The 24,380-nt window shown below is 45.8% G+C and overlaps 1 protein-coding gene across 1 annotated transcript in view; it reads left to right on the top strand.

Moving 5' to 3' along the window:
- SLC9A9 (solute carrier family 9 member A9) overlaps nucleotides 1-24,380 on the top strand; it is a 902,549-nt gene that overhangs the window by 706,081 nt on the left and 172,088 nt on the right. The gene's annotated exons all lie outside the window — the stretch shown is intronic.

Below are 24,380 nucleotides of genomic sequence, written 5' to 3' on the forward strand. Positions count from 1 at the left end.
TACTATGCATTCTGTATTAAGAATGATATTATTTTCCCTTATAACCATGTTATAAGGGAAAATAATAATGATCGGGTCCCCATCCCGATCATCTCCTAGCAACCATGCGTGAAAATCGCACCGCATCCGCACTTGTTTGCGGATGCTTGCGATTTTCACGCAGCCCTATTCACTTCTATGGGGCCTGCGTTGCGTGAAAAATATAGAGCATGCTGCAATTTTCACGCAACGCATAAGTGATGCGTGAAAATCACCGCTCATGTGAACAGCCCCATAGAAATGAATGGGTCGGTATTCAGTGCGGGTGCAAAAGAAGAAAAGAAAAATGGAAAGGACAGATTCGGCACATAACTGAGCCAAACGGAGCCTAAGGACCCCATAGACCCCATAGACTATAATGGGGTCCATTATGTTTCCGCTTAGAAGAGGATTTTTGAAGCGGAGACAAGAGTCCTGCATGCACTACTTTTGTCTCCACTCCAAAATAATCTTCTGAGCGGACACCTAACGGACCCCATTATAGTCTATGGGGTCCGTAGGCTCCGTTTGGCTCAGTTATGTGCCGAATCCGTCCTTTCCGTTCTCCTGCTCCTAAACGGAACAGGAGAATGGAAAGGCTGAACGGTGATGTGAACGAAGCCTAAGCTCTACTGCAGGAAAATGCTTAGCGATTTTTATAGCTTCCATTGAGTTCAATGTTAACTGTTGAAATTCTTATGCATTTAGCTCTGCCTAGGTTTTACAATCTTGGTTATTTAATATAAAAAATGTGAAGCTCACCAGGGAAGCATGACTCTGACACAGACTAATGAAAGTGGACAATTTATTACTGGTGTCTACACTGAATGACAGATTTGTAAAGGTAACAGCTTGTAAGACGATCGTTATAAAAACTGACAGAATTATCAAAGCTGAAGCCAGCAATGTGCGCTGCCAAAAGGAAAACCTCATGTACAGTGCACAAGGGCCTTCAGTCTTGAATGAATCAGCTGCATATGTTTACCACACTTCTTTAGTCTGATGTATTTTCAGAACCAACACAGCAGATTTCGTTGAGGCTTGGTGTTGTACAGTTAGGCCTCTTTCACACGGGCAAGATTTCTGCGCGGGTGCGATGCGTGAGATGAAAGCATTGCACCCGCACTGAATCCGGACCCATTCATTTCTATGGGGCTGTGCACATGAGCGGTTATTTTCACGCATCACTTGTGCGTTGCGTGAAAATCGCAGCATGTTCTATATTGTGCGTTTTTCACGCAACGCAGGCCCCATAGAAGTGAATGGGGCTGCGTGAAAATCACAAGCATCCGCAATCAAGTGCGGATGCGGTGCGATTTTCACACATGGTTGCTAGGAGATGATCGGAATGGGGACCCGATCATTATTATTTTCCCTTATAACATGGTTATAAGGGAAAATAATAGCATTCTGAATACAGAATACTTAATAAAATAGGGATGGAAGGGTTAAAAAAACAAAAAAAATAATTTAACTCACGTCATCCACTTCTTCGCGCAGCCCGGCTTCTCTTCTGTCTTCTTTGATGACAGGAGGAAAAGGACCTGTGGTGATGTCCCTGTGCTCATTACATGGTCCGTCACACGATCCATCACCATGGTGATCGATCATGTGATGGACCATGTGATGAGCGCAATGGCTAAAATTGCACAAGCGCCACCGTTTTTCTAAACGTGCACCAGAAATTTGAGTCATAACTTCTTTTTTTTCTGTTCACAGAACTTTTTGAGGGCTTGTTCATTGTGGGATCAGTTGACATAAGCAAAGACATCAATCCTAGTATTGGTTTTATTTCTTTTGGGGCTCGTTCACACGAACATATTTTGCATTCCGTATACGGGCCGTTTTCTGCTTACCGCATACTGTCCGTATACGGAACCATTAATTTCAATGGGTCCGCAAAAGATGCGGACAGCACTCTCCGTTGCTCCGTTCCATTGCCCCGCAAAAATTATCAGTTTTGCGGACAAGAATAGGCATTTCTATAATAGGCTTCCTGTTCCGTTCTGCAAATTGCGTAAGGCACACGGGCGCCATCCGTGTTTTGCCGATCCGCAAATCCGTCGTGTGAACGAGCCCTTACTTTTACAGTGCGGAGTGCAAAAATAATATGATCATTTTATAGTTTGGATTGTTATAGACCTGGCTATTCCAATTACAAGACTTTTTATTGTGTTTTTTTTTTCTCTTTTTACATAATGTGTAAGGGAAAAAGGGTAATTATTTTGTGAGCTTTTAGTTTTTTTTTTCACTTTCTTTTTAACCCCACTAGAAGACTTGGGGTACTTTCACACTAGCGTTTTTCATTTCCGGTATGGAGTTCTGTCTTAGGGGCTCAATACCGGAAAAAAACTGATCAGTTTTATCCTAATGCATTCTGAAAGGAGAGCAATCTGTTCAGTATGCATCAGGATGTTGTCAGTTCAGTCACTGTACGGTTTTTGGCCGGAGAAAATACCGCAGCATGCTGCATTTTTCTCTCCGGCCAAAAATCCTGAACACTTGCCGGAGTGCCAGATCCGACATTAACTTCCATTGAAATGTATTAGTGCCGGATCCGGCATTAAAATTGCCGCATTGACGGATCCGTTCTTCTGGTCTGCGCATGCGCAGATCTTTAAAAATATGAAAAAAATAAATACCAGATACATTTTTCCAGATGACAACTGGAAAGACGGATCCGGTATTGCAATGCATTTGTCAGACGGATCCGCATCTGGATCCGTCTCACAAATGCATCAGTTTGCGTCCGGATTACTGGATCCAGCAGGCAGTTCCGGCGGCGGAACTGCCTGCCAGAATCCTCTGCAGCAAGTGTAAATAGGCAGGCTTGTATAGGCTTCAGTGGACGGCAGACCCATAGGCCATTGTCGGCCTCTGACCTCCACGAGAACCCTGGCACCACACACTCATGTCTCCTGGCAGTATCAGCAATGTGTATCAGCTGTTCTCCACCTGTACCTGGAATATCTCCATGATGTGTATATCCGTCTTGGAGCACAAATTGGCCCTAATAGATCTAAGTCATAAAGTGTGAAGGGTGAACACAGTAAGGGTCCATTCACACGTCCGCAGAATGGGTCCGCATCCGTTCCGCAAATTGTGGAACGGATGCGGACCCATTCATTCTCTATAGGGCAGGAATGGATGCGGACAGCACACAGTGTGCTGTCCGCATCCACATTTCCGGAGCACGCCCCCTATCTTCCGGTCCGCGGCTCCGGAAAAAAATAGAACATGTCCTATTATTGTCCGCAATTGCCGGCGGGGTGTATGGCGGATCCACAATACACTACGGACGTGTGAATGGACCCTAATTCAAGTGATACATACTACGGAATTGCTGACTGCTATGTTTAATAATTCCTTATTATCCTAATGTCATGCAGAGGGCAGAGCCCAGTACATCGGATTTAGTACAAAGACTTACAGTCTCCATGTATTCCTATGCAGACTCCATATGGCTACATGTGTAGAGACAAATTCCCACTTTAGAGTGCCTTCACACATGGAAGATTGTGTTGCAGAATATACCCGCAACCAGATGTCGTACTACATTTTTTCTGGAAGAGTAATAATACTCCTCTGACCATTTTTGAGGAGTATTTTTACCCGAGGAGGAGTAGTTGCAGTAATTCAAATACATGATACGTAGGCCTGCACTTGCTCACATCTGCATTGCAGGCTGTGTTTGGAGCCTCTGTTGCAGATTCTGTCAAAAAGACTGGACAAAAAAGCCTTGTATGCAGCACTTTTTTGTCATACTGTGGCATCCATCAAAAAAAAAGTATACTTTAGCCTATACTTTAGCCTAGACTTGGCAGGACGGTACACTACACATTTTTTAGTTTTTTAAACAATAGAATTCCATAGTGACGGAGGCATCCGTTAATGTATACTTTTTTTGTGTACATTGAACATATGACAAAAACCCACCCTTATGTACCCGATCCAGAACTTCTGTTATTTTCGTTGTTCTGCTCTGTTAGATGAAATAAATAGCAGACATGAATGTGAGCTGGATCCTGGCTACATGTGATAATGCGGTGGCCATGGCGTGTGCTGCACTGGGTGTGTTTCTTTGCTCGGTGACTGGTGTATGTGAGTAATGCACAGGGCAGGATCTGCTGCTAGGGCAGTGCCGGCCTGCAGCTTTAATAGTAAGAACTACAGGGACTGTCCCATCAAGAAGACCCTTGTCCATGTGCTCAGTAGTGTTGATCACGAATATTCGAATTGCGAATTTAATCGCGAATATCGGCACTTCGAGAATTTGCGAATATTTAGAATATCGCAAAATATATTCGTAATCGCGAATATTCAAATTTTTTTTAAATACCAATTCATGCAAATTTTTTATGCGAAGATTTTATGCAAATTTTTGCAATCAAGAAAATAATGCCTGGAGATCATGAATTCTCGAATATATGGCGAATATTCGCCCAAATATTCGCAAAATATTGCGAATTCGAATATTGCCCCTGCCGCTCATCACTAGTGCTCAGGACCCTTCTGTATGGCGGGAGAGTCGGTGTAACCAGTTGGGGCAGCGTGAATTTACCATCGATTCAGTGGGATGATGGATATAATAAAGCGTTTGCGTAGCGTCTGTTCCTGGACCCTCTGCCCAAGCAGAGAAGCCCTGGACTTGGGAAGTGACTGCTCCAGGCTGGAGACTCTTCTACTTTATTTGGCCATTATTTAGAGAGCTGCGGGATCAGGATGAATGAGGAAGAGAATCTGCTCTGTGGTGGTCGTAGTCCTGTCTTCCTGCGCAGCCACAGATCTGCCAGAGCCTCTCCTCCTGTCTCCTGCCTCAAAACTTCCCACATCTCCACCGCTAGGTGTGACTACGATTATTGGGTCCAGGCATAGCGCACAGTGTCAACTCCACTAAACCCCGCGGTAAATCCGTAACTGATGGGATTTGGTTTCCAGGGGGTTATTAATAGAAATCCCATTATCTGCGCTCCACGTCTTGTTCCAAGACTTACTGGTTCAAGTTGTAGGGGAAGGCGAGTAAAAGTGGCTTTACATGGTGAAAACATGACAACGCTGTAATACTCGTCATCGCTCCCTGGCTGTAGTCATCAGCTCCACCTCTGCAATGTTCTCGGGTTCCTTGGGCAACGCGCCCCACTTTACTGGGAGCCGGCCCCTCCTCCTTCCAGCTCCCGCCGGCCTCCCCAGCTGCGCGGGGCGATGTATAGCTCCAGTGCCCGCCTAAACCAACCAGTAGCAAAGCTCCTTGCTGTAAGGAGCTTTGCTATTGGTTTTCGCAGGCACAGGCAGCATCGCATTCACAGCGCGCCCTGCGTTGATGAAAAGCAGAAAATAGTCTAAGATGTATTGAATCGCGAATTCTAATCGCGAATATCGCCACTTTGAGAATTCGCGAAGATGTCAAATATAGTGCTATATATTCGTATTCGCGAATATTCTAGATTTTTTTTTCATCGGAACCCATGATCCCTCCTTGCTTCTTGCTTGTGAGCCAATGAGAAGGCTGCAATGTCTTTGTCTGAGCTTAGCAACATCCCTAGAAACCAATAGGAAAGTTGCCTACCCCTTACTATATAGGAACCTCCCCAGCAGCCATTTTCTGCATTTTTTTGCATTTAAACTTGCATGTCAAACTCATTACATTAGATAGATAGTTCGTTAGTTAGCTTATATATATATAATACAGATAGTTAGTGGGAGATAGTGAGTGTAGGTTAGATAGTGATATAGTGTAGCTATAGCAGTGCAGGGTATTAGGTAGTGTGATAGGTTCTGCTGTCCATACATACATGCTACAGACATAGTGCTCTGATGTCACAACAATACATAGTGCACCAATCAGTAATATGTAGTCAGACTTGCTAAAATGTGAAGTTGCACATATTGCGCCAAAATATGCGCATCATTAATTGTCGATTTGCGCAATAGGGAATATATTAGAGCACTCTATCTGCATATAAAGCTATTGTAATGTTCTGCCGTACCGACCATTTTCTCCAGTCTAAGAAAACTTCTAGCAGCTTGAAAAATGTAGCAAAAGTGACCCATGCCTGTATTGCGCACGCAATACGAGCTTATTACATTGCCGATTTTCGCAATCAAGAAAATAATGGCGAATTCTCGAATTTGCTAATTTATGACGAATATTCGCCCAAATATTCGCAAAATATTGCAAATTCGAATATTGCCTTTGCCGCTCATCACTACTTAATAGGCGTCAATGACTCTTGTACAGGCGTTATTGCAACCTCTGCCCACAACTGAAAATCAGTTCCATTCAACTAAATGAGGTGTTTTAGTGGGAAGCACATGGTTTCCTGCAAGTCCCATCCAGGTTGATGGAATTGATTTTTAGTCGCAGAAATTTCTACAACAAAATCTGACACATGTGAAGCCACCATTGTAGCTTTATACAAAGTCAAGTGCATGAGCCCAAAATTGATGTTTACACACAGCAGATATGTCCCAGAAACAGGGGCGTTGCTAGGGTCTCAAAAGATCCGGGGCCCAAGCCCCAATGAATATGGCCCAGTTCTCTAAGTAGCCCCCCCCCACACACACACACATCGCATTTTGCTGTACTTGCTATACAGCAGCACTTACAGCTCACATCCAGGGCCTCGAGGTGATGTCTCTTCAGATGTAGATCTTCTCTGTCATCATCTTCTCCATTTGGTCTGTACAACTTCTTTCAGCACCGCCTCGTCTCTGCAGAGTGTGACACACAGACAACTTAGCTTTCTCACATTTCTATCATCATCCCCCAACCTGGAGCCCCCACAGTGTTATCTTGCTGCTCGCTGTGCTCCCCTATACCCCCAAATACTATCCTGAAGAAATATGAGTGCCCCCATAGTAATAGTGTTCCTCATAGTCCCACCAATAGTAATTCCCTTCTAAAATGCTCTCATTAGTAATACTGCCCCCTAGAGTGCCCCCAACAGTGATAATGCTCCCCGATAATGCCCGCATTAGTAATAGTGCCCTCTAGAGTGCCCCCAACTATGATAACACTGCCCAAGAGTGCCCCCCATTCGTAGAAGAGCCTTCCAGTATTAATAATACCCTCACATAGCCCCCAGTAGAAATAAGGCCCCCTATTGTTCCTCCGTTGGTAATAAAACTCTACAGACCCCTCAGTAGTAATAAGGCGAATCTATAAGTCCCTCCTATAGAGCCCCCAGTAGTAATGAGAAAGGCTATAATGCCCCTGGATTTATAATACCCCTACAGTGCCCCCAGTATTTATACTGCCCCCTACTGTTATAATGCTCACCCTGAAGTTCCCCCAGTATTTATAATGCCCCCTGTAGTTCTATTCCTCCCTCTACCATACAGTCCCATGTAAATAACATCACATCATCTCTCCTGCCCCCTCCAAAATACAGTCCTATGTAAATAACATCACTCCCCTTCCTCCAGCCCCTCCAATATATAGTCCCATGTAAATAACACTATTTCCCTCCCTCCGCTATAGAGTCCCGTGTAAATAACATCACACCATCTCTCCAACCCTCTCCAATATACAGTCCCATGTAAATAACATCACCCCCTCTCCAGCCGCCTTAAACATGAAATCCCATGTAAACATCACCCCCTGATCATTCAGCCCCATGTAAATAACATCATTCCCCCACCAGACACCTTCAACATACAGTCCCATGTAAATAACATCGCCCCCTCAAAATTCAGTCCCATGTAAATAACATTATTCCATCCCACAGCCGTCATCAACATACAGTCCCATGTAAATAACATCAATGCCTCCCCCAGCCCCCTTCGACATACAGTCCCTTGTAAATAACATCACTCCCTCCCCCAGCCTCCCCAACATACAGTCCCATGTAAATAACATCACTCCCTCCTACAGCCGTCAACATACAGTCCCATGTAAATAACATGACCTCTCCCCAGCCACCTCCAACACACAGTTCCATGTAAATAACATCCCTCCCTTCAGCCCTAACATACAGTCCCAGTTAAATAACCACAACGCCCAGCATTGCTCTGCCTCTCCCTTCACTTACCTCTCCTCATGTACAGACATCACCACAGCTTTTTCCCCCTGGACTTCTCCTTCACTGCCATCCTCTCCTGCACTGGTCACATGATGGTGACATCATCGCATGTCCTTCTCAACCACTGCCTGTTTTACTGGTCACATGACCTGTGATGTCAATTAAACTGTATTGCCGTCCTGAGGAGTGTAATACAGTTGTATCTAGCTGGCAGGCAGGACATTCGGGGCCTGGGACAAAACATCAGAGGCCCAGGCCTTGAATGTTTTAACCTAGCAACGCCCCTGCCCAGAAATATCCACAACTGACATTCATATGAATTGAGGTTTCAGAAATCCTTGCACATACTGCGGAAACAGCAGAAATTGATGTCAACCAACCAATTGTGTGGTTGTATCTTTCCTTACGGACTGCAAAGAACTTATGAGACGGTTCATCCTTGGTTTATAAAAATTATAAATTTCAGTGTTCAGTATATTACAGTTAGAGCCCTTTTAGTGGTCAGAGTCAAACACAGTTTTTATACTCCGAGAAAACTTTGTGATATATTCACGGTTTTCCAGTTTGTTTCGACATCCTTTTTTATAATCATTTATGAAGGTAGCTGTAATATTGTAATATATTTACTTTACCCTTATTGCTTCTATCTTCTTCTGGGCTGTGGTCACATGACCGTGTCCATGCAGCTTTCTTATTTCCTGTGTGTCACGGCTGTATGTGAGCAACAATAGTATACACAGTAAAAGAGCTACTGACCGGACCCAAACTAGGGAGGATAAAGGGTGAGCCCTGTCAGACCCTCAAAGCTCTCCCTATGCTGCTAAGCACATGCCCGGATCCAAATGGCGGAACGAGGCATGCCCACGTACCTAAGACTGATGACCACTGTAACCCCTACAATAGTGGAAGGGGCACGGCCACCGGTGCCCTACTCAGTATATGGAGGGAACCGTGGCCACCTCAGATCCAGTCAGAAAATAATCTGGTACACAACAATGTCTGTACACTTAGCTGAAGGTGTTGCAGCCGCAGAGAAGACGGATCCAAGGACAGCTGGCAATATCCGGAGTGCTTGCTGCAGCAGAACACAGGTCCAGTGAACTGATAGCTACAAGTGAAGATACTAAAGCAAGAGCTACAACTGAAATGAGAACTATAATCCACGCCCTACAATAGGAGGAGGGGTGATATAAAGAGAGGGAAATCAAACGCATGAGGAACAGCTGGGAGGAAGGAAACCAAAAGTAAACAGAGCAGTGAGAACTCCTCCCAGCTCTAATAGTGACATCATCACAGGGGTGGAGAAACAGAGCTGTGAGAACGCCCCAAAGCTCTGGTAGTGACACTGTGATGTTATGTCCATGGGCGTGTCAGTGATAGGGGAGTGTCTATGTAACTAGCTGGGTGGGAGGGGCTATAAACTAGCTGGGAGTTAGGGACAGTGATAGGGGAGTGTCTATGTAACTGGTGGGAGGAGCTATAAACTAGCTGGGAGTGTTACTGGTGGTGCTGGAGCTGTGACAGAGAAAGGAGAAGTGCATCATGGGTTTGGTTGGATACAACAACAGGATAGAGACAAATCAGTGTGAATTGTGTACATGGTGAGAACGGGAGAATCCAAAAAATCCAAATTGAAAAAAAAAAAAAGCGCTGAGAAGAGGTACATGAGGCAAGCAACTACATGAGCATATCTGTTACCAGGAAAAAAAAAACTTTACAGAGGCGCTGACCCCTCTCCTGACATGTCTGTTTTGGTGACTACTTGCATTCCCCATGTAGTAACAGTTATGGAGCATCTATTCTTATGACACTATGATGTGCAGTTCCTCGATTTTTCCTTCTAGAAGTTATGAATTACCAGCAATGAAGGTCCAGATGGGCGTGTGTCTCTGCACAATATGACACTATCCAATCAGTGCTGCCAGTATCAGACTGTTCAGGGACACCCCCAACTGGTAACACCCCAACAGACCTTCATTACAAACATCTAGTAATTTATTCATAACCTCTAGCAGGAGTAATACAGGGATGGCACATTATAGAGTCATAAGAGTAGATGCTCCAGAATTGTTATTACACGGGGAATACAAGTAGTTACTAAAACTGACATGACCAGAGAGGGGACAGGTCCTCTTTAAAGGAAAACTGACCTAGACTGTGATGTTCAATATGGCCAGTTACAAATTCAATCCCAAGTATATTAACTTCCCGCGCTCATGTCTGGCCACCGTCCAGCAATCCCTGACCTGATAATTGCTTTAGTGCATTAAACTCATTGGACACCGGGCCTGTATTTAGACTACAATTAAAAGGAGCAGTAATTGGCATGCTAAGACATTCACGCACGCTACAGACGCAGCACACTAAGGAGAGCTGACCTGTATTTTTAAAACCCGCAGTACGCTGGGATGAAGGCCGTTCAGCACCACGGAGATATATTGAAACAGTTTATTCTATGTGTGTTTGCTTGTATGAATAGGGGATAGGTAGCAAAAAAAAAAGTCAGAGGGTTAATTGCAATTTTAGGTGAAGTAAAATGGTTTCAACAAACCTGATCCATGCTCCCTAAAAGCTTTCTATTCCTTTTCAATTCTCTCGGTTACATCAGTACCCATGGCAACAAAATCTTTTTAGAAGAACTGTGAATAGCTTTTCCTAGAGGGGAGCTCTGCTAGTGCCAGCTATCTCTCTCGAGACAAACATGCCAGTTTCCTTGACTTTGCCTTCTTTTTTCCCTATTTCATCGGAACACAAACGCCCAGAATAGAAAATGTTGCCATCCTACACTTTTTCTCACATTGCATGATTTAATAAAACATGGTATGTTGCTTGATAAACATACTGTATATTACTGATCCAATTATGGACAGTCAGTGCAGCCATAGTTACAGAAAAAACTGATTTCAGTGCAGTGATTTTCAATGTTCCTGTCCGACACCTCCTCCTGCTCCTCTAGGGTTTCCCATGGGGTGTCGAGGTTATGGTTACTTGTAAGTTTTCCAAGACAGGGTGCCAAGGATGAAGAATGAAAGATACTGTAAAGACTGCGATGTCACATACATCTAGATCCTTGGTTGTGAGTGTATGTATGGAGCTGAGCCCGCTTCATTGACGGATGCTGGCTGTGTTACACATCTGAGACCCACCAGCCTTTTGATCCCTCCCATGCCATGGTCAATAGCAACCATGGCATCTCTGTCCTCTGGTTATAACTTTGGAGCCATTTTTACATATCCTAGCCATTCTGAGACTGTTTTCTCGTGACACATTGTATTTCATGAGTCAATATGTTTCACCTTTATTTACAAAAACAAAATCCAAAATTTATGACTATAGAGTCCCGTGTAAATAACATCACACCATCTCTCCAACCCCCTCCAATATACAGTCCCATGTAAATAACATCACCTCCTCCCTAGCCGCCTTAAACATGCAATCCCATGTAAACATCACCCCCTGATCATTCAGCCCCATGTAAATAACATCATTCCCCCCACCAGACACCTTCAACATACAGTCCCATGTAAATAACATCGCCCCCTCAATATTCAGTCCCATGTAAATAACATAATTCCATCCCACAGCCGTCATCAACATACAGTCCCATGTAAATAACATCAATGCCTCCCCCAGCCCCCTCCGACATACAGTCCCTTGTAAATAACATCACTCCCTCCCCCAGCCCCCTCCAACATACGGTCCCATGTAAATAACATCACTCTCTCCTACAGCCGTCAGCATACAGTCCCATGTAAATAACATGACCTCTCCCCAGCCACCTCCAACACACAGTTCCATGTAAATAACATCCCTCCCTTCAGCCCTAACATACAGTTCCAGTTAAATAACCACAGCTCCCAGCATTGCTCTGTCTCCCTTCACTTACCTCTCCTCATGTACAAAATGTATGAAAAATTTTGAAAAATTTGGAATTTTCAACATTTTATTTTCTCTGCTTTTAAGATGGATAGTGATACCTCATAAAATAGTTATAAATGTCATTTTATTCTTTTAGGACATAAGAAAGCTTAGGATTTTAGAAGCAATTTATGAAATGTTCAAGAAAATTTCCAAAACCCACTTTTTAAGGGACCAATTCAGTTATGAAGAAAAAAACACAATGCAACAGCACTCTGCAAACCAAATAAAGTACAATAATGCCATAGTAATAGAAAAAATATTCTGGTGTGAATGCTACGCTTATTTAGTAAATTTGAGATTCTTGACAAATACATTTTGTACAAAATTATTTGGGCCCGTCTGCCAAACGTCAAGGCGATCTCTGTAAGACGGGAACCTAACACTAAATTCTACCTGTTATGTGCCATAACAGCCACCACAGAATTCAGCGAGTGCAGGTTCAATGTACATGCTGGGCCCACTCTGCTTTTTTTCATTTTTGGTGCCAAAATGGCCTCCATTAAATTCAGGGAATGCAGGTACCAACATGCATGCTGAGCCCACTCTATACCTCTCCTGGTGCCAGACGGCTTCCTATGAATGCAATGAAAGTCCACTCTATACCTCTCCTGGTGCCAAAAAGGCTTCCAGTGAGTGCAGGGAGAGCAGGCTACAGCTTCAGGGCTCATTCACACGCAATTTGCGTTCCCCAATGCACGGGCAACCTCCGTACGGCCGCCGGGATGAATCCAGACCCATTGAACTTGAATGGATTAGCATTCGTCCGTTCCGCAAAAAGATAGAGCATGTTCTATCTTTTTGCGGAACGGAAGTACAGAACAGAACCCCACAGAAGCACTCCGTAGTGCTTCCGTAGTGTTCTGTTCCGTGATTCCATTCCGCATTTCCAGATTTGCGGTCCCATTGAAGTGAATGGGTCCGCATCCGTAATACGGAATGCACACAGAACGGTGCCTGTGTATTGTGGATCCGCAAATGCCGTCCGCAATATGGCAACAAGCAGCACACATTCGTGTGCATGAGCCCTTATACTTACACTAATTAAAATCAACCTATGGAGGAGACAGGCTGGTCAGGGGTGCAAGACTAAATGGAGTCAGCCACTACTCCAGTACAAACTGCAAAGTACAAATGGGATCAGTCAGCACATCCCAATCCGCAGATGCACGCTGCCATGGCTAGAAACACAAAGAAAAAAATCCAATGCACTCTGCAAACCAAATAAAGTACAATAATGCCATAGTAATAGAAAATATTCTGGTGCTAATGCTACGCTTTTTTTGTAAATTTGAGATTCTTGGGAAATACATTTTGTACAAAATTATTTGGGCCCGTCTGCCACGGGAACATAACACTAAATTCTACCTGTTATGAAGTCATTTTAAGGGGCTTACATAAGAGAAACCACCCATAAATTTACCCTTTAGGTGTTCCACAAGAATTAAAGGAAAATGGAGGTGAAATTTTTCATTTTAATCAATGTTTACTGTAATGCAGAAAGGGTTAACAGCCAAACAAACAAATTTAATATTCCTTACCCTTATGCCTCATGCACACGACCGTTGTTTTGGTTTGCATCCGAGCCGCAGTTTTGGCGGCTTGGATGCGGACCCATTCACTTTAATGGGGCCGCAAAACATGCGGACAGCACTCCATGTGCTTTTCGGATCCGTTGCTCCGTTCAGTGGTCCGCAAAAAAAATATAACCTGTCCTATTCTTGTCCGTTTTACGGACAAGAATAGGCAGTTATATTAATGGCTGTCCGTGACGTTCCGCAAATTGCGGAACACACACGGACGCCATCCGTGTTTTGCGGATCCTCAATTTGAGGACCGCAAAACACACAATGGTCGTGTGCATGTAGCCTTATTCTACAGTTTACAGAAACATCCCGGTATATGGTCATAAACTGTTGTATCGGCAAAACACCATACCATATAGTTTTTAGAACGCAGAATAGCGTTCAAGAGCCATGTCGCATTTGAAGAGACACTGAGATACCCCTGCAGTGGAAACCCCCAAAATGTGATCCAATTTTGGAAACTACACCAGTCATGTAATTTTTTGAGGGGTATAGTAAGTGCTTTGATCCCACAGGCGTTTCACTAGCTGTGAAATGAAAAATTGCATTTTTTCAACTAAAATGTTTCTTTAGCTCCAGATTTTCAAAGGTGTAACAGGAAAAAAAGCACCCCACAATTTGTTTCCAAATTTCTCCTGAATATGGCAACACCCCATTTGGGATTATAAACTACTATATGGGCACACAGCAGGGCTTAGAAGTGAAGGGGCAACATATGGCTTATGGAGGGCAGATTTCACAAAAATCATTTTCAGGCACAATGTCGCATTTAAAGACCCCCTGATGCACCCCTACAGTAGAAACCCCCAAAAAGTGGAGTAAACCCCCAAAGAGTAAATGAGCACCATGCACATTTGAGGCCCAGTGTGGTGATTTACGCATCTTGTGCTCTGGGGTAAAATAATAAAGGGAACCCCTGAGAAGTGACCCTATATCAGAAACTATACCCCCAAGGTATTTATTAAGAGGTGGAGTGAGTATTTTGACCCCACAGGTGTTTTGCAAAAATTAATGAGCATGGGACTGCGTGAAATGAAAATTGCAAGTTTCCAGAGATATGGCATTTCAGTGCCCAATATGCTGTGCCCACCATGTGCCATCTGAAACACACCATGCCCTTTAAATTGTTAGGTGTGTTCTACTGGGTACTGAAATGCCCTAAATGTGGACTTAAACAGTTTTTGGGGTACGCTGCAGGGTTTAAAAGGGAAAGACCACCTTTTGGATTTTGCAGAGCAGATTTTGATGAAATGGTTTACGGGTGCCATGTTGCTATTGAACAGCCTCTGAGGCACGAGTACAGCCTTTTTCTGACAACCATACATTTATTTTTCTCCCAAAGGCGCTGTGTGAGAGAGTATATTTTTGCAGGAATAGTTGTCACCATCATTGGTTCTATTTTGAGGTATATACAACTTTTTGATCACATTTTATTTGGGTTTTTGCAAGGCAGGGTAAAAGAAATGGCAGCAACTCTGCTATTGCTTTTTGAGTTTTGTTGTTGCGGCATACACTGTGTGGGAAGAGTTACACGTTATCTTTATTCTTTTGGTCAATACGATTACAGAGATACCAATTTTATATATTTTTTTCATTTTACCACTTAACACAAATCAGTTTTGAAAGAAAAAATCTTGTTTTTTTCTTGTATATTTTTTTTACAGCATCATGTGATATCTTTATAGAGCTGGTCATTGCGGATGCATACCAAATATGTTTATTTCTATTTTATTTTTTTAACAATTTTATGTTTTGATTATGGGAATGGGGCTTTTTTTATTGAAACTTAATTTTTTTCTTTGTTAGGAGACTTTCACACTTGCGTTGTTGGATTCCGGCAGGCAGTTCCGTCTCACAAATGCATTGCAATACCGGATCCGTCTCTCCGGTTGTCATCCTGAAAAACGGATCTGGTATTTATCTTTTTCAAATTTTTAAAGGTCTGCACATGCGCAGACTGCAAAACCGGATCCGTTTTTCCAGAACACTTGGTGCCAGATCCAGCATTAATGCATTTCAATGGAAAATAATGCCGGATCCGGCATTCCGGCAAGTGTTCCGGAATTTTGGATGGAGAAAATACTGCAGCATGCTGCAGTATTTTCTCCGTCCAAAAACCGTACAGTGACTAAACTGAAGATATCCTGATGCATCCTGAACGGATTGCTCTCCATTCAGAATGCATTAGGATAAAACTGATCCATTTTTTTCCAGTATTGAGGCCCTAGGACTGAACTCAATAACGGAAAAGTTTAACGCAAGTGTGAAAGTACAATACACACTCCCCCCCCCCTTTTTTGGGTGGTCTGGTCTCCTCTACAATGCATCACAATACATTGTCAGTAATACACTGGGGAGGGAGCCCCCACCCTCTGCAAACCTTGTATATGTAGCGGTCAGTGATGACTGCTTCACATAAGGGGTCAATACGCCGGCGGATACAGCAGGGGCTCGGCTGTCACTAATAGCCACACCCCTGCCACTGATCTAGTGGGCACTCCTGCATCCACTCTATCAGAGCGCCATACATGTACACTGTATGCCTGCAGCACTGTATGTGTTAAGGGGTTAAAGAATCATGGCATCTATTCAATTAAATTAGCCTCCTATTCTGGTTGTTATTATACTGTTCTGATTTATTGCAATTACAAATACAGCTATACTGTTTTATACTGGAGTCTGAAAGATTTCCAATGAGATTGTGATTGTAGCAGTGAAAAGTCATTGTGAAAAAGTATGTAGATAATTACCATGTAAGTACAATGCTTACCAAATGCAAAAAAAAAAGAAAAGCTAGCTGATGCAAGCCACTCTTTTCCACCGAAGACTGGAGGATGTTTGGAACGCTGCGCCCAGATCCCCAAAGTAGCCATGTACCCTTGCTATTAAAGGGATTGTAGACATTTTAGTAAGTGGTGGTCTATCCATTTATATGAATTATGTCTCATTTTATTTATCTAATATTATATCTCTAATAATCATTTTCTGCACTCTGCACTTTATTATTACTATAGTTAGGGATTATTGGTAGGGAGGTTTATATTTATATATATATATATATATATATACATATATACAGTATATATATATATATATATATATATATATTTGTGGTCATGGCTAAATGTTAGACCCGGCAGGCGTACCCATCCTAACATCTGAATCGGCTGAGTTGTGCCTGGAGCCGGGTACGAGGGCAGCCTAGAAGGGGGCATGCCCTGGATGAGAAGATTAGAAAAAAGGGGGGGAGGGTGGGGCGACGACAGGAACGCCTGCCGGGTCACCGTGAGTGGGGTTGAAATAGGGCACAGGCCCCTCCCACAAATGCAGGCTGAACTCAGCCTTCCTAACTTGTGGTCATGGCTAAAGGTTAGACCCGGGCAGGTGTGCCCATCCTAACACTTGAACCGGCTGAGTTGTGCCTGGAGCCAGCCTAGAAGGGGGCAAAAAGGAAACCAAGGCAGTCAGTGCAGGGATTTTATTAAATCAAAGAACCAGGGAACGGAATGCTTGCGAAATCTCAGTCTGCGGGTTTGGTATGTACCTGGCAAAGCAGGATGAGCGCAAGCGTCCCATTCTCCGGATGACATGTGCGGGAACCCTGTGCTTGGAGGCTGCAGAGGCTGCTCCAATGCGGAAAGAATGGCCGGAAATCGTGGTAGGGTCGAAGCCTAAACCCGAGGCTAGTGTACGGATGTGGGATATAAATTGAGCAGAGGTGAGAGGGCCATTAAGGTGAGGTAGCAGTGGGCTGTCAGGAGGAGCCTCGCGGATGGCGTCCATGAGCTACCTGAGGATTTGTACCGGGCACCAATTATTGCAGGTTTCGAAGAATTTTACCTCGACTGGGGGACCTGTCTGGCTTGTCTTAGAAGACAATAACTTGAGCGTATAGTGGTCCTGGCTCCAAACTAGTGGTCCCTTTAACAGACCAGTACTCCTGGCTGTGCTGCGAGTAAATTCACCCGGCCTGAGGAACCCGTGGAAGCCAAGGTACATGGCAGCTTTGATGACCAGGCTGGTGAAGGGCCCAAAAGGGTTGCCATCGAGGACTGATGAAATCCTCCGAAACATCTCACCTGTAACTGCCTGTCTGCGGGAAGGGGGGTCCTCCCTGCTCTTCTGGATCCCGCATAAGGTAGCCCTGATCGCCTGTACTGAAAAAATTGAGCCCCCGTCCGGATGATGGAGCATGACGTGATGTTGGATGCCTGCTAGGTACAACTTGATGGTGTTGTGTGAGAGCTTGAGGTGATGATGACAACGAGCGATGAAGGCCATGACGTACTAGATGTCGTCTAGATTGCCCTGCGGGTGGAGCCTGGAAAATTCCTGGTAAAGTCTCAAGCCGGATTGGTAATTCCTGGCTGTATTAGGGGCGAGAGATTTCTGAGCCAGGCCCCTTGCTGACGAGACAAGGGCACTTAGTCCATCATCAGGGAACTGGTAGGACATCTGAGTGGATCTGCTTCGGGCATGACCTGGAAGAATAGGGGGAATTTAAATAGGGACAATGCATCCACCGCAATGTTTTGGTGGCCCGGAACATGGCTGCAGTGTATGTGGAAATTATGGGAAAGGGAAAGCCAGACAAGCCATCGTAAGAGGGACATGATTTTTGGGGACTTAGCCCTACCTTTAGTTATGATGTCAACTAGGGCCTGGTTATCGGTGACAAACATTACCGGCGCATTGGCCCACTGATGACCCCAAGCCTTGGCGGCTGCGACAATGGGGTACAATTCCCACAGGGAGGAGATGCTCATGGTTTTGGCATCCGCCAGGACGGACGTGGGCCACTGGTCAACCAGCCAATGTCGACCGAATATGGCCGCATAGCAGCGGGAAGCGGCAGCATCAGAAAACATGGTAGGGCAGCAGGGCGACCATGGTGAAACAAAGAGTGAGATGCCGTTCCAACGGGTGAGGAACAATTCCCACATGGCCAGGTCTGCCATTGCGTGGCTGTCCAGGCAGATGACACTGTCCTGATCGGGCGCCGAGGGAAGAAGCTGGAGTAGCCTTGATATGAACAACCTGCCCTGGGGCATGATCCTAAGCCGGCCCAGAAGAGACTGGAGCTCGATTTTGGAGAGGAACCCGGAAGAGGCAACATGAGCAATAACCTCTCTGCATTGGGCGAGCTTCTCTTCTGGGAGGCTGGCTTCCATTTTGAGTGAATCTAGGACGATGCCAAGGAATGTGACCCTAGTGGCGGGACCTTCAGTCTTGGCCTCGGCAACCGGAACCTCTAGTCTGGCAAATATCTCTAGGAGGGTGGTGAGATTGCCTGATTTGTCTTGTGGGCCCTCAATGATCAGAAAATCATCCAGGTAGTGGATGACCATCTGCAACCCGCTGTGATGGACCAAGATCCAGTGAAGTGCCTTGGCGAACTGGTCGAATAACCAGGGGCTTCTTTTAGAGCCGAAGGTGAGTCTGTTGGCGAAGTAGTATTGATTGGCCCACTTGATGCCATGATATTGCCACAAGTGGGGTTGAATGGGGAGGAGCTTGAATGCATCCGCGATGTCCGCTTTTGCCAACCAAGCGCCTCTACAACACAACAAAATGGATCGTATGGCCTCATCGATGGAGGAATATTTCATGGAGAACTCCTCCGAAGGAATGAGCGAATTAAGGCTAGGAATTGCGGAAGCATGAGGGGCGGACAGGTCGTAAATTAACCTTTTTTTATTTGAGGACTTCTTAGAGACCAAGCCGATAGGATTGATGCGCCACAAATGGAAAGGTATATAAGGAAGGGGACCTATGAGAAAACCTTTGTCTACTTCGCACTGTATCAGCTCCATTACCGCTGCTGGGTCCCCAGAAGCTGAAAGAAGATTCCTGCCCTCCCAAGAGACCTGCGGCAGGGCGACAAGCCCAGTATGGAAGCCTTCCAAGAAGCCCGCCAGTAGGAACGCCACAAAGTTCTCGTCGCAGTGGTCCCTGAGGAGAGCTGGCAGGAGGTCCACATTGAGGTCGGCTAGTCAGGACAGGGACAGGATCTTGGGACAGGAGGAACGGGGGTGAGCCCTGAAGCACAGGGAGCACACGTGGAGGGCTCTGCAACCACTGTAGGAGCAACCACCTACGTTAAAACTGTTGCAAAGCTGGCTCCTCCCTAGGTACATAATGGGGCGACCGAGCTTGTCGGTCGAAGGAGTGGCTTGCTGAATCCCAGAGGTCCCCAGGAGAGCCCTGTCCTGCGCTGCATGGGCGGTGTTCGGACACCATTCGGAGGTATGGAAAATGGACTGACACCGCGCAGGTGGGTGCCCTGAGCCCCCCGAAGTGACGGCAGAATAATTCTGTATCAATGCTGGCACAGCTGGTGACATACTGGAATTGAGTCAAAGCTGCAGCCGCTTTTGCCGAGAAAGAGCGATGGTAATCGTAGAAGGCTGAACCCCCATACTTGTGACCCAGGTCAGTGACCAGGTACAAATAGGTGTCCAGCTCTTCCCTTCTCTCTGGTTGGGCGGTGCAGACAATGTCCCTGAAAAGGCTGAACGCCAGGACGAACTCAGGAATGGATAACTTGCGGTTGAGCCGGGCGTCCTTGGCCCTAAGGACCACGGACACATCTCCGCAATTGATCACCCTGTTTTCGGGAACGTCTTGGGCGGCAATGAGAACTGACGCAAGATTAACATCTTTCCCTGTAAGGATGTCTTTTTTGCGATTTTTTGTAATAAAGTGCGAGGGGGCCACCTGGGGAATAGGCCTGGGTGTACCTGGCGTCAGACAAACGGAGGTGGAGGAGGCAGCAGGTTGGGCGGGTGCCGGGGGCGCCACGGAGGCCCGGGACTCCAGTTCCGTTACTCTAGCTTGGACGTCAGCCACCGAGTTGACCAGCGTGTTCAAGGTGGACTGTAATTGAACCAGCGAGAGATGGATGGACGACGTGCCCGGCTGATCCCCGGAAGGGTTAGGGCTGGTCACGAGTAGCTTAAACAGTTCTGCCTTCCTGGCGGAGGCTGGGTGCGGGATGCCCCTCCTGTTAAGTTCCGCAATTAATTTTGGAATGGTCCAATTCCTTAGGGACGAAGGACCGGCTTGGCCAGAAACAAACGTTTCAGGGACAGAAAGGCTGTCATCTATATCAGAGGCCCACTTGACTTGTGGAAAAAATGAATCGCGTGACAACAAAATAAGAAGCAGGGAGGGGTGATAGAGTAAAGAACCGAGAAGGTGCGAGAAACTGAGGTATAAACGTACCCGACAGAAAACAGAACACCGTGACACGGTCTAGCAGGAGAAAAATCGACCTGCCTGGAAAGATGAAGAATCTGATTAACTGATTAACTGAGAAACATTGACCCGTTGGAGTCACCGAGGATGTCCGTGAGCACTTACCTGGACAGGTCTGACTGGAACCTGGGAATAGGCTAGAACCTGAAAGAAAAAGGGGAACAACCAAAAACTTGAGAGTGCTGTATGAGGAATGACCCCAGACCTGTTGAGCCAGGCGTACTGGCCAGGATGGGGCGCCCCCATGGAGACAAGTAAATGTACTGAGCGTGTCAGACTGGCTGGAGACGGAAGGAGGCGACCTGGGCGTACCAGGCGGTCGGAGAAAGAGATGGCGCGTAGCCATATAACGAGACCGAGGCTGCGCGTAGCAGCGGCCCGTGTAGGGCCGGACGACATGACCTAACGGACCTGAGCCAGGTGGACAAAGAGGGTGGAAGAACCTAAGGCCATCCGGGAGAGTGGCACCGTGGCTGTGCTAGACCAGAAAACATGACTGCCAGCTGGCGGAAAGGTGGCGAAGTGCGAGGAGACCCAAGTACCAAGTGGAGGTAAGTAGGCATGAAGGACCTGGGCGTACCAGGAACGAAACTGTGCCCTGGGCGGACCAGGGGACGACAATGAGACAATGACAAGACAAGCGACCGTGCCCGGTGAACAATCAGGGGCCCAGGAAGTGGCTGAGGACACAAGGACAACAGTGACCTGGGCGTACCAGGCCGACGGTGACAGGCCTGGGCGTGACCAGGAGGAGAGAAAGGCATAGAAAGCGCCTGAGCAATCCAGGCAAAAGAGAGAGAAAGCGTATCAGGGTTTTGTTTGTTTTTTACGTGGATGAAGTGCGATAACATGGAAGCGTGTGCCTGGCGGGCTGGTACTGCGGCCTACACCTGAATTTTGGCACTGAATCTGTACCAAAATTCTGGCAGGAATGTCTGTTATGTTAACCTAACTTATGGAAAAATGATCTACTAGATTGTGACTTAATACTCTGCAGCGGTCGCAGGAGGCGGAGCTGAATAAGCATGCCTCCCGGAGCGCTCGTGACTGCGGCAGATCCCGCCACCGGAGGAGGACCCGAGGCAGACTGGAGTCCCGCCTCGCCAAGTGGGCGCGGAAAGCGGCACATGGACCCAAGCCCCCCTGGCATCGGCCCGACAGGCGGCAGTTAAGCTGGCACAGGGGGCAGGAAGCTGCGTATCCGCCGGCCCCTGAGATCCGCCCCACGTGGAGCGGCGACCTCTATGCGCTCCACGTGGAGCTCAGTCGGCCGGCCGTGGAGCCGGAAGTACGATGATACTGTGCGGAATGAAGAGCGGGGAACCCGCAAGCGAGGCTCCCCAGGGGGTGCCCGACTTACCCTCGGACCTGGCGAGACAGGAGCAAGTGCACGGCGTAAAGGGGTGGCAGTGAGCATTTGAAGAGATGACTCCTCCTACCCGGATGCGACGACAGGAACGCCTGCCGGGTGACCGTGAGTAGGGTTGGAATAGGGCACAGGCCCCTTACACAAATGCAGGCTGAACTCAGCCTTCCTAACATATAATATATATATATACAGTACAGACCAAAAGTTTGGACACACCTTCTCATTCAAAGAGTTTTCTTTATTTTCATGACTATGAAAATTGTAGATTCACACTGAAGGCATCAAAACTATGAATTAACACATGTGGAATTATATACATAACAAACAAGTGTGAAACAACTGAAAATATGTCATATTCTAGGTTCTTCAAAGTAGCCACCTTTTGCTTTGATTACTGCTTTGCACACTCTTGGCATTCTCTTGATGAGCATCAAGAGGTAGTCCCCTGAAATGGTTTTCACTTCACAGGTGTGCCCTGTCAGGTTTAATAAGTGGGATTTCTTGCCTTATAAATGGGGTTGGGACCATCAGTTGTGTTGAGGAGAAGTCAAGTGGATACACAGCTGATAGTCCTACTGAATAGACTGTTAGAATTTGTATTATGGCAAGAAAAAAGCAGCTAAGTAAAGAAAAACGAGTGGCCATCATTACTTTAAGAAATGAAGGTCAGTCAGTCAGCCGAAAAATTGGGAAAACTTTGAAAGTAAGGGCTATTTGACCATGAAGGAGAGTGATGGGGTGCTGCGCCAGATGACCTGGCCTCCACAGTCACCGGACTTGAACCCAATCGAGATGGTTTGGGGTGAGCTGGACCGCAGAGTGAAGGCAAAAGGGCCAACAAGTGCTAAGCATCTCTGGGAACTCCTTCAAGACTATTGGAAGACCATTTCAGGTGACTACCTCTTGAAGCTCATCAAGAGAATGCCAAGAGTGTGCAAAGCAGTAATCAAAGCAAAAAGTGGCTACTTTGAAGATCCTAGAATATGACATATTTTCAGTTGTTTCACACTTGTTTGTTATGTATATAATTCCACATGTGTTAATTCATAGTTTTGATGCCTTCATAGTCATGAAAATAAAGAAAACTCTTTGAATGAGAAGGTGTGTCCATATATATTATTTTTTATTTATTTATTTTTTATAATCATGTTCATTGTTGATTTTTTGCATAATTATGTGTTTTATGATGAATTGGTTTGCCTTGGCAATAGGGCATCCTCATTTATTGTGATGTAGTCATTTTACAATTAATAACTGATTTTGATTCCCCCTAATACTATATATGGCGTTATGCAGGTATCCTTACTACACTTCTTGCTAATGGAACGCATGCCAGGGTATATTTCCTATCTTTGGTATGCACGCCAGGATACACAGTACATTTTTTGCGCATTTGCAGATGACGCCCGCCATGTCCAGGACTCACTTCCTGGCCATGGAACGCATCATACTGATACTTCCATTCAAGCACCATCTGGGGCATGCGCGTGGACATGTCCAAGATGCTGCTTCATATTACACAGCGACATTGTATGTACACATGGGCTCTGCACCGGCGACGCTCGCGTGTCTTCACCAGATCCCCTCTCCAGCTGATTTAATTTATAAAACAGGTGAATATGTCTGTAGCTTAATTTATTTACATATATATATATGTTGGTAAGGCTGATTAGTCAGCCTGCATTTGTGGGAGGGGTGGAGGCTCTTCATATACGAGCCACAGCTTCACTCACAGGCGTGGGTTCTCAGGTGCACAGCTGCTGCTGGGTGTCATTAGCAAACTAGCTTCTCTGGTGGTAGGAGTCTTTCTTTGCAGTATGGAGCCAGAATAGAGCTTGTTGTTTTGCTCTCTGCTACCGTAGCATGCACGCGCCATACTACGTAAGTAGGTTGGGCCGGGGCCGTCTCTCCTGGCCGGTCGAAACCGACTTTGCTAGCAAACGGGAGGCTTCGCCTCAGAATCTGCTACCTCAGGTTTGCTCGTTGGGGCTAAATACTTCTATTTCTTTTCAACTTGGTTTTGTGTCTCCCCCTCCCCCCGCTACCACCATCCTTAGACTTCACGTATTTCACTGCTCCATGTACTTACAAACCCTGCCGCACTTTTATGCTCTGCTGTTCTCCTGAGCGGCATTTACACTTTCGGCTTTTATTTCATGTCTTTATGCTGCATCCGCACGTCTTTACTGTCCAGCACTTTCCTACTCTTGG

The sequence above is a fragment of the Bufo bufo genome, chromosome 4 (genome assembly GCF_905171765.1).
Source record: "Bufo bufo chromosome 4, aBufBuf1.1, whole genome shotgun sequence".
NCBI classification, from domain to species: domain Eukaryota; kingdom Metazoa; phylum Chordata; class Amphibia; order Anura; family Bufonidae; genus Bufo; species Bufo bufo.